The 9,830-nt window shown below is 37.9% G+C and overlaps 1 pseudogene; it reads right to left on the bottom strand.

Annotated features, from left to right (window-relative positions):
* Positions 1-264: 264 nt before the first annotated feature.
* LOC145785896 (ileal sodium/bile acid cotransporter-like) lies at positions 265-5,352 on the bottom strand (annotated as a pseudogene).
* Positions 5,353-9,830: the final 4,478 nt, after the last annotated feature.

The raw sequence follows: 9,830 nt of genomic DNA, 5'->3' as shown, positions 1-9,830 counted from the left end.
AATGAAGTTTTTAATCAACGAACAGCTTGAGATGTGTGATTATTTATGCGAGATTCGATGCGTATCTTACATCTCAAGAAGCAAAAATATATTCAAGCGTATATTCTACGGAGATCCCACGTGTTCATTATGCTTTAGATTTAGCCTTCCCCACGAAAAGTCAAACAAACTAAAAAGACGGTTTCCGGATATCATCACAAAAGTTAGGCTTGTATCCTACGAGTTAGTGCTTTTTATTCTGAACGTTCCCGATGTTTAAAGTTTCTAATCAATCACACAGCTTCCGTTTTCTTCTTCTCTGATCTCCAACTTCACATTTTTCTCTTCTTCTTTTTTGTTTTCTTCCACTTGTAGAACCATACACCAGCCCCTCCATTTGAGGAAAAGGTAGGCCAGCACAAAAACGACACACCCCAATATTTGTACAAAACCGTACAAAATAGCAAACAAAACAACTTGAGAAAAATCTGGGTTTCTTGCACTGAAAAACAAAAATTAGTCAAAAAATGTGAAAAGGTAAAATTGCACTTTTACGGATTATATGTCCATGTTGGAATAAACGTTGCGGTGGTCTACAAGTATACTGATGTGGGCTGGTTGTCAGCTCAGCCCATTCGAATCTACACAGAAGTCGTCTGTGTTTACACCCAACACAACTAACATCGACCTACCCTCCTAACTTTGTTTAGTTTACATTACCACTAATATCTTTGCATTATTTTCACCGTATTAAAAACCATCAGTTGCTTTCATGTTTTGTAACACTTACTCGTAAGAAACAATTGAAATTGTTACAGCTAAAGAGGCGTTTTGCATCATAGTTTCAATCGCGATGGTTCGTTTGGCTGAGGTGCTGATTGTATACCAAGGCATCCGAGTCGCGAGATATCCGAATAAAACGCCACCTACCGGCATCAAAACTGCTGCCTGAAAACAATGAAACACAGTAATAGTGACTTCGGCTATGGTGACATTTCGCTATGTTGACACTTTTTCCAAGGTCCTTTGAAAGGTGTCACTATATGCGAGTTCTGCAGTATTGTATAATAATTACGGTAAATGAGATCATTTTGAAAGTCAGAAATTTTGATGGTTATACATAAAAAGAAAAAAAATTATAAAACTATGTAGGCCTAATTGTGTAGGGGTAGGCTACTTGCCATAACAATGTTCCATGAAACGTTGTCAAGCAGTGACGTGTTGATTGCAACGAAGAAGACGATGACGAAGCCAATGACCGCCAGAGAAGCAATGACAACGCAAACCTGAAACAAGTTACGAAAAAGAACAATCTCCATGCTCGATGTAGAATAAAATGATAAATAAAGGCCACATGCAAGAACCGGTAATTAAGCTGCCTTAAACTGTCAAATATTCTAGAAGACATCCATCTGCAAACTGTTTAAAAATTATGTTCGTTTTGTCTGGTCTAAAGAGCACTTGAAATTACTTCTGTTCCGGGGGCTCGATTGCCCTCTTGATTTGTAATTGTGCTGGCGTTGAGTTTGCGTTGTTTCTTCTTTATTCTCCGCGACGTGGTCTGCCTGCGGGCTCAAGCGTTTCACTCCTAATTGTCGCTTCTGCAGCGTACCGGGAGCCGTTGTGTGTGGTGAGACCACTTACTTTTTGTGTTGAATTTAGTATTTGGTAAAAATAGGCGAAAGGGGATGCCAGGACGCACTCGAAGTTTGTCCGAACCGAAACGAAAACGAATTGAAAACATGCCCAATTGCTAATAACAACCAGTAGCATAAGTCATATTGTGTAAGATTAGCCTACCATACTCAGCTTGTATTGTATCGACTAACCGGCAATGTCTTCAGATTAAAGCATAAATCGAACCTTTCTGGGAAAGTTTAAATATCGAATGCAATTTATTACCGTACTTTAAATAAAAATTATCGCACTCTGAATATATATCGAAAAAGAAGGTGTACTTTACAGGGCTGTGTTAGCATCATCTCGCCCCCTTCCCCCTCCCTCCGAAATTTACTAGTGGGCATCCACGTTTCGGTAAAGATGCCTAAAATCTTTATCAAACCAAAGATTGTGAATTCGGATGACAAACATCAGACTGACTTCACAATCAATTGATCACAAACATCACGGTCAACGCTTCTGGATGCCATTGTTAAACATCTTCGTCGTTTCACGAGCATTTACTTTTGGATATGTTTTGCTATCAACCGTTGAAAGACATGTTTCAGGAAAGCAAGAGCGTAGCATTATTTCTTCTATAAACTCCAGCAAAATAACATACTGTAGATTTACTGGTATCGCTGATTTAAAATAGTCATTCCAAATAATGATCAAAAATACAAAACCGATGGATGCAGTTTAGCTATAAAATGTTGATTTTTTGTATTAGTATTGTTAAATTTTGATTAGCATTGGCACATTTTGGCCGCTAAACAGAAATATGGGTCCATTAACCGCAGTTTTGGAAGCTGTAAATTAGGCCTTGCGTGATTTAAGCAATTCAAGCAAACTGAAACGAGTAAGTCTCTAAACACTCCTGCCAACTTCCTTCCCCTCAGCCGGGGTACAAGGGGTGGTTATAATACAGCGCTGTTACTCAAGACCACTTTTGAACAATAATATGTTTGCACTATCACAACAACGCTAAAAAAATCAACATTTGAGAGGCATGGCCCAATGAGATGGGGGGCATGGCCCAATGCCCTCTTTGCGTACCCCACAGGCTAGCCTATATCTCAGACCTAAAATAAACATTAGATAATTAATTTGCTGTATTTTGTGTGAAAGCCTATTGACAAACTGAGCCTACCATTGAACCAATCATTATTTATTCTTGCAGCTGTTTTGGTTTTATTTAACTTAATAAACTTTTTTACCAGGGATTTCTAGACATTTCTGCTTTTTATCCTTTGTCGCAGCTTCATTTGACAGAGTGTTGCTGTTGATTTGGCCTGAAAGAACTTTCAAAAAGCACAATTTTAAAGTACTTTTATCATTTTTTTTTCTGGAGAAAACGCCACGGGGTTATCGCTTTTAGCGACACGCTGGCGGGCCCACTGACATGTGCAATAATGCGCATTTGCGCACCCGGAAATTTTGTGCTGGCTTCCCCGTGCAACCAATTGAGAATGATGCGTTTCCTTATAGGTGATGCTAGTATTTAAAAAAATGCGCTGGTCTGTCATAGCTATACTTAAGCGTATGCTACCTATCACTGATGTAAGACAAGAAAGCAACTTCTCTTACCTTTGTCAAAATCTTGCCGACTTTGGGGAATTTGTGTTTTATTACGAGGCCGATTATGATTGGTACCACAATAACGAGGAAGGCATATCCTGCACATCAATGGAATATAAAAATGCATGAAGAACACAATGTAACGTGATGTTATAGGGCTACCATATTTTTATCACCAAAAAGAGGACACAATTTTGATAAACTTTTTCAACAGCTGCACTATAGCTTACATCCTCACAATTGCCTGCACGCAGGGTGATGATTAGACAGTCTCCCCGCAGCCTACTGCCCGTACTCCAACTAAGACACGTGCTACCAGCGTCCTCCCATCCCCCAAAAAGATAAAAATGAAAAACATAAATACATGCACTTGCTCTTTGTAAGTTATGTTTTACATTTTGCATTGATTTAATGTAAGAAATGGCTGTGTTGATGACTGTGAAAAACGGTCTTGTAATATGACAATGGGTTGATTAATATGGCATGGTGGAGCATTTGAGCAAGCAGAGCGAGAGACAAGGTTTGCAAGAACATAGAAAAAATGACATGTTTTTTTTCAGTGTTTGTGGGGCACGTGACGAAATGCTCCCTTTTGATCCGTTACTGTCTGAGGTAGTTTTCTAGTGAAGAACACTAAGTCCATGGCTTATCAATTTTCCAGCAGCTACTGTTATTTCAGCATGGAGACTGGCTACTTTATGCTAATAAGACTCAACTAGTTAGCGTACTCATTGGAATGCGACAAAACATATTTACGAAATAAAGATGAACTTCAAAAATCAATACATTTAGATCACACAAGTGCCTTGCTTGTTATTTACTCACCGATCTCATGAAATGGAATTTTCAAGCATTTATTGGTGATATCAACAATTAAAGGAAGAACGTACAACCACAGCGGCATGGTTCCTATGGCCAGCACTGTTGACATAAATGTCAGGATAATACTGAAACAACAATACGTGTTACATGACCTCTGAAAAGGCAATTAACAATTTGTATTTTCTTGTGAATTTCTTTTGATTGAATCTTGTAATTATAAAGACCTGTATGTTTTCATTTTTTGTATGTACTTTTTGTTTTGCATTCGAACAAAATAAATAACTGATTCACGCAATTTTCGTTAAAAGACAGATCTTTCTTACTTAAGATTCATATCACCATCTAACCAGTAGCTTGCTATATTACTGTACGCTCCTCCAGGACACACAGCAGTGATGATGGCTCCCATTGTCTGCGCTTATGTAAACTGAAATGCTTGGGAAAGACCCAATCCAAGGACTAGAAATTAAAAGTTTGTGCTGGTAAATATTCATTTATCAATGTGAGGGTAAGAAGTTTGCACTTATCTTTTATGTGATGGGTGTTGCTGCAGTGAGGACCTACAATCGTAATGCAAACCTTAGTTACAAAAGCTTCAACTCAGATCTTGCAAACCCAACATTCATTTGTTTTCTAACCCTGTTACACCAACAGCGTCTTTCTAACTGAGATATCCTGTTCGCAAGGATTCCTTGTTTCGGAAGATTAAGTATTTCGTATCAGACATGTTACAGCCCCTTTAATTTTTTGCTGTTTCCGAACACGAAGACGACATTGGGAAGACAACAACGCGAAAACGACAATGTCAAGTATATGAACAAACACTTACGTTGCTTGTTCGAATTCTTGTTTGAAACAAGTTATCTGTTTCAATCAACAGTTGACTAACAAACCATTGACCTCACAGGCACTCACAAGGATTGAAAACGAGCTGTAGAACAAGACCCGTAACGAATTGCTTTGGTTGTTTCATATAATTCCACATAGCCCTAAGATTTGTAGTACAACCCAGGCCAAACATCAGGAGAGCTGTAATTCACCTGAAATGAGAGTACGTACTCTTGTTTTAAATCTTGTTTTACTTTAAGTAATTTTGTATTAATAGTTATGATCTACAGTATATTGCGTTGGTAAAAGACAAGCAGTCTGTTTTACCAATGGCTTGCCTTCTTTGGCTGTTAAACTGTTAGCACGGCCAGGGTACGTTAAAAAGTTTTTTTCCACCTTCCATTTTGAGATTTTTTTCCATTCCATTTCTATTCCATCTTCCATTCCATCTTCCATTCCATCTAAAAAATATTCTTCGATCGGCATGTTACGTGATTTCTGCAGTTGTATATGAAGTGTCGATGAACTTGGATAGAATGTATAGCATGTTGTCCGCTCTTCATTTGCAAAGTCGAGTTTAATACGAACTGAAAATCGAATTATCTCAGTGTAAGAATTAAATGGAAATTTTTAGGTACTAGCTTACTGGTAAACTTATTTTACGAAGGTTGTATGCCTTCATACGGTGTTAAAACGTTTATGATGGAAGAATCGAAGGCTGTTTTTCATCCCATCATCCAAATCTTCCGTTCCTCTCTATCCTTGACATATTATTGTTACAGGGTATTTTAAAAATAGTACGGTAGCCTAAAAAATAGGCTAGTCTACTATAGAAAAATAACAGATAAAGTAAAAAAGTGTAGTTATAAAAGTAAGAAAACATCTTAAGCAAATATCATGACAGTGGACGATAATAATGTACGGCATCGGTAGGCCTAACTCTTTCCACTTTTAGCATTGCGACAAGGGAACGTTTGCCTGTGTGTGGCCTGCTGCAGTGTTGTACGCGTCAATGAAATAAATTGACGGCGTCAGCGTCAGCACTAATTTCTAGCGCTATTTTGGCCAAGATATCACAAAACGGAAGTATTTCAACCAAGATTAGGCTAACAATAGCTATAAATAGACCAGGTATTAGCCTATGTTGTGAGACTGTATTGTAATTAGCTGCTTAGCTAATTAGTTATTTCCTTGTAGAAGCATAAGCATTTCAAAACGTTTGTCTGACAATCTGCTGCGTTTGAGACATATAATGTCCTTTCCAAGTAAAAACATGCGTTCCACAGCAGCGCTGGATGGTATTGGTGTGTTGTATTTCAAAAACAAGTCTTGAAAACGTTTATCCCACTCGGAAAGGTATCACTGTTCCAAGCGTGCTGTGATGGCTTAGCATATATAAATCCTTTAATGAGGCCCACTGCACCAACATCGCTCTTTTCAGAGGCATAGAGCTCTTGATTTTTCGCTTTCTCTCTCTGATCCCTCGTTCTCGATACTGCTCACGATATGAGTGATCACCATTTGGCGAACGTCTTCCGCTTGTATTCCAGGGAGCCATTATAACCAACGCGAAAGCGGGTAATTCGGATGAGTCGCGCTGGCCAGAATACATTGTGAAACTCTCATTGTGAAACGAGATTTTTCGTGAAAAGCAAAAATGACGCATAGCCCGTGACGCTTAAAATTGGCAAAATAGTTGACGGCGCCATCACTTCCGTCAATTAAAAAATAAACTGACGGCGCTAGCCTCAGCGTCAACAAAAAGTTGACGCTGTCAAATTGACGGAGTCAACGTACAACACTGGTGGCCTGTGCTGTGTTCCAGCAATTTCGGGGGACCAAGGTAATTGTCCTCAAGCAGTCTACAAGAAATTAATCATAGACTGAATTGATGCATGCTTTGTCACCTAATTACCGTAGTATGTAAATAATCCATATAGAGCTTGGTTTCAAACTTACTGTGTTGCTATCTCAGTCGCTAGATTTTTATCACCAGGTGGCCCAACTAAGCACTCAGTAAAGTTGCGAAGTCTTGTAAGAGACGACCCTGCAAAAAGTGGTTAAGAAAATTACATCAAAAGGTACATGTCAATACTTTTTCAACATTCATTTTGGCTTTGATATGTCGTTTCATTAAAAAACATGTCTGTGATAATACCTCGTTTGAGTAGACTAATTAAGCCTCCATGAGTAATTCTATGTTGAAGTTTGCGCTACGTTGGCAACACACAGACTCGCATGAGGTAAATCGGTCTGCTACTATTTGGAGAATCCGATGCTGAGAAGCCGGTTCAGAGAAATCCCAATTTGGAGACAGTCTTTGTCGAAGAAACCCTTTTTCGGAGATTTCTAAAATCTTACAACTGCATCTATTTATTCACAAAAATTAAACCACAAAAAATTATAGCCTCCCCATTAACCGTATTAAGACTGGGCTCTCAAGGTATTCCTGGAGTTGGGGGGGCATAAAGTGCCCGCGGTTTTTGAACGATTGTTACGCCTTTGATACGCATGCTGTCACTTAGATATTTTACCAAGTGAAAGAAAGTTTATCTGACTATCCAACAAATTCAAACTTGTCTTCGAATCATGTGTATATCTATAACTGTAATGGATTTATTGGACAGCAGTCAAATCGCCAAAGTTAGATGTAAATTATAATAAAGAAACAAGGCTTGCTCTGCTTGAGATAATCACGTCACTGTAATCTCGCGTCACACTTTGCGTTCTGTCTCTCACACTAACAACCGTAACGGCTCATCAACTGCCGAGAATCTATTTACTCTGTAATTATCCAGCCGGCAAAAGTGCGACATTATTATATCGACTCAACGTTTGACCACAGTGCTTAGACGTGAAAATTGTTCATTGACTTCAGTTTGTTTGGAAAGATGCGAAGATCGGAAACAACTGTTGCTTGAGATGTAGGCAGATTTCTGTCGATATTTGCTTCATTTCCCCAATTTCACATTAGAGGTACATCTAAAGACGAAAAACTGATATAGACAAAGCAACCAAACTTTGAAGTAGGTTATTCCAGGAAGAATATGTCCGCCGACAAAATTGGTTATATTTACGTAAATTCGACAACTGAGGACGTTGAAATCTGGCAATGTTGAGCATTACCAGCCACCTAGAATCAAGTCCCATTGAACTTGAATAATAAATTATATTTGCTTACAGCTTGGCAATCCTTCGTCACTGATGATATCCGTCAGCCGATCTTCATGTTTTTACACCTAATAGCTGTCGCTAATCGTTGAATCGACGAAATAACAGCGCAGTTTTGTCGGCTAGAAAATTACTGAATAAAAATGGTTGCCGAATTTTTCCCACAATTTATACAGCATCGGCAGTGCCGTATAAATTGTGTATTAATGTATAAATTGTGGAAAAAAACATCAAAAATCGACTTATACGATATCATCAATGTCGTTTATACGATATGTACACAATTACACATGTCGTGTATACACGATACACGAAATAGCGAAATTTGATCTCTCGACAAGTCTCTAATATTCTTTCCGCATGCGTGGCACCGAGCTGGAAATAATTCACATTTACATCGATTGAGCGTAAAATGGGCTAGCTGGAAAGCACCGGTGAATGTAAATAACCGTCAACAAACGTGGATTCAATGCAGTTAATTACATTATAAAGTATCATCATGTAACTAAGTGTTTCTCCTTGCAATACGCGTATTGTACAGTAAATAGCGTTTTTGCTTCAATAATATTTTAGTGAGGACTCACATGTAAAAGTTATTTTGTTTGTATTTACTGGACTGTAAACAAGTATTAGCACGTTTGATTAAGCGTGATGATGGCTGAAATAGTAGGCTATGTAACGCAGTAGGTTACACATGCCAATTTTATGTGAGCAAATATTTTAATTTATTAGTTCAAAAATAGATTTTAATTCGCTTTTTATTTTTCGCTAACTTTAAATTCCATTCAATTTATTTTTCTTTGTCAGAATGTAGAAAAACGATATTGTGGAAATAAAAACACAGTAACAGAGTCAACAAAAAGAAAAGGTGGCAAAACCATCATGGTTTAAGACATGTATGCAAAAATTTGGTTCCAAATTGTCCTTTCAAAATTGTTACACATGAATCATTACCACGATCGACACACCAGTGGCAAATCTGGCAATGGCTTCCTTAGAACATAATACCTTAACTTTACTAACCCGCAGGTTAGTAAACTTTTCTTTAAGTAAACAAACTAGTAAACAACTACTTTTCTTTATCAGATGAATGAAATTGAATTTCTTCAACGTGACCAGCATGACTGGCCCACCAGTCCACCACTGTGACATCATCGATATAGGTCAGGTTAATTGCCTAACTTATAAAAAAATTGTTGCTAGATATTGCTATGATCTATACCCGCAAGATATCAGCTAATTTACATCTACCTCACTGAAACAATAACCTACTTAAATGATCCTTACAAAATCTCTCTTTTCTCTAAAAAAGACTGTCTCCGAAGTGGCATTTCTCCAATTTGGCCTCTCCGAATCGGATTCTCCGAAACGGGCCATTTCGGAGGTAGAGTCCACGAAAAAAGGCACTTGACTTATATTTACAAACTGCGCAGTAATACCGTCCTGACTACAAACAACATTGTTTTTATAACACAAAGCAACAGATAGGTCATTGTAACAATTCTGCTTCTTACCATTTCGTGGTGGTATGGTATAGTAGCCCACGCTTGTGTGACATTAATCATAACTCAATGATATGACCAATGAATGCTAAGTCTAAAGCAAATATATTTTATGTGATAAATATAATGAACTGAGCGACATAATCAGGATTATAATAAGATTATTAAAACCTATGTGAACTTCAGTGTAGAATTATCAATCTGACTGTAAGCTTCATTAAAAAGTGATTCCTTGTCAAAGGAAGTTTTTGTTATACTTGACATCTTTCCCCTTCCACATCAAATATCTTT

This window comes from Aplidium turbinatum, chromosome 16 (assembly GCF_918807975.1).
Source record: "Aplidium turbinatum chromosome 16, kaAplTurb1.1, whole genome shotgun sequence".
Taxonomy (NCBI): domain Eukaryota; kingdom Metazoa; phylum Chordata; class Ascidiacea; order Aplousobranchia; family Polyclinidae; genus Aplidium; species Aplidium turbinatum.
This window is presented reverse-complemented; position numbering and strand designations above follow the sequence as displayed.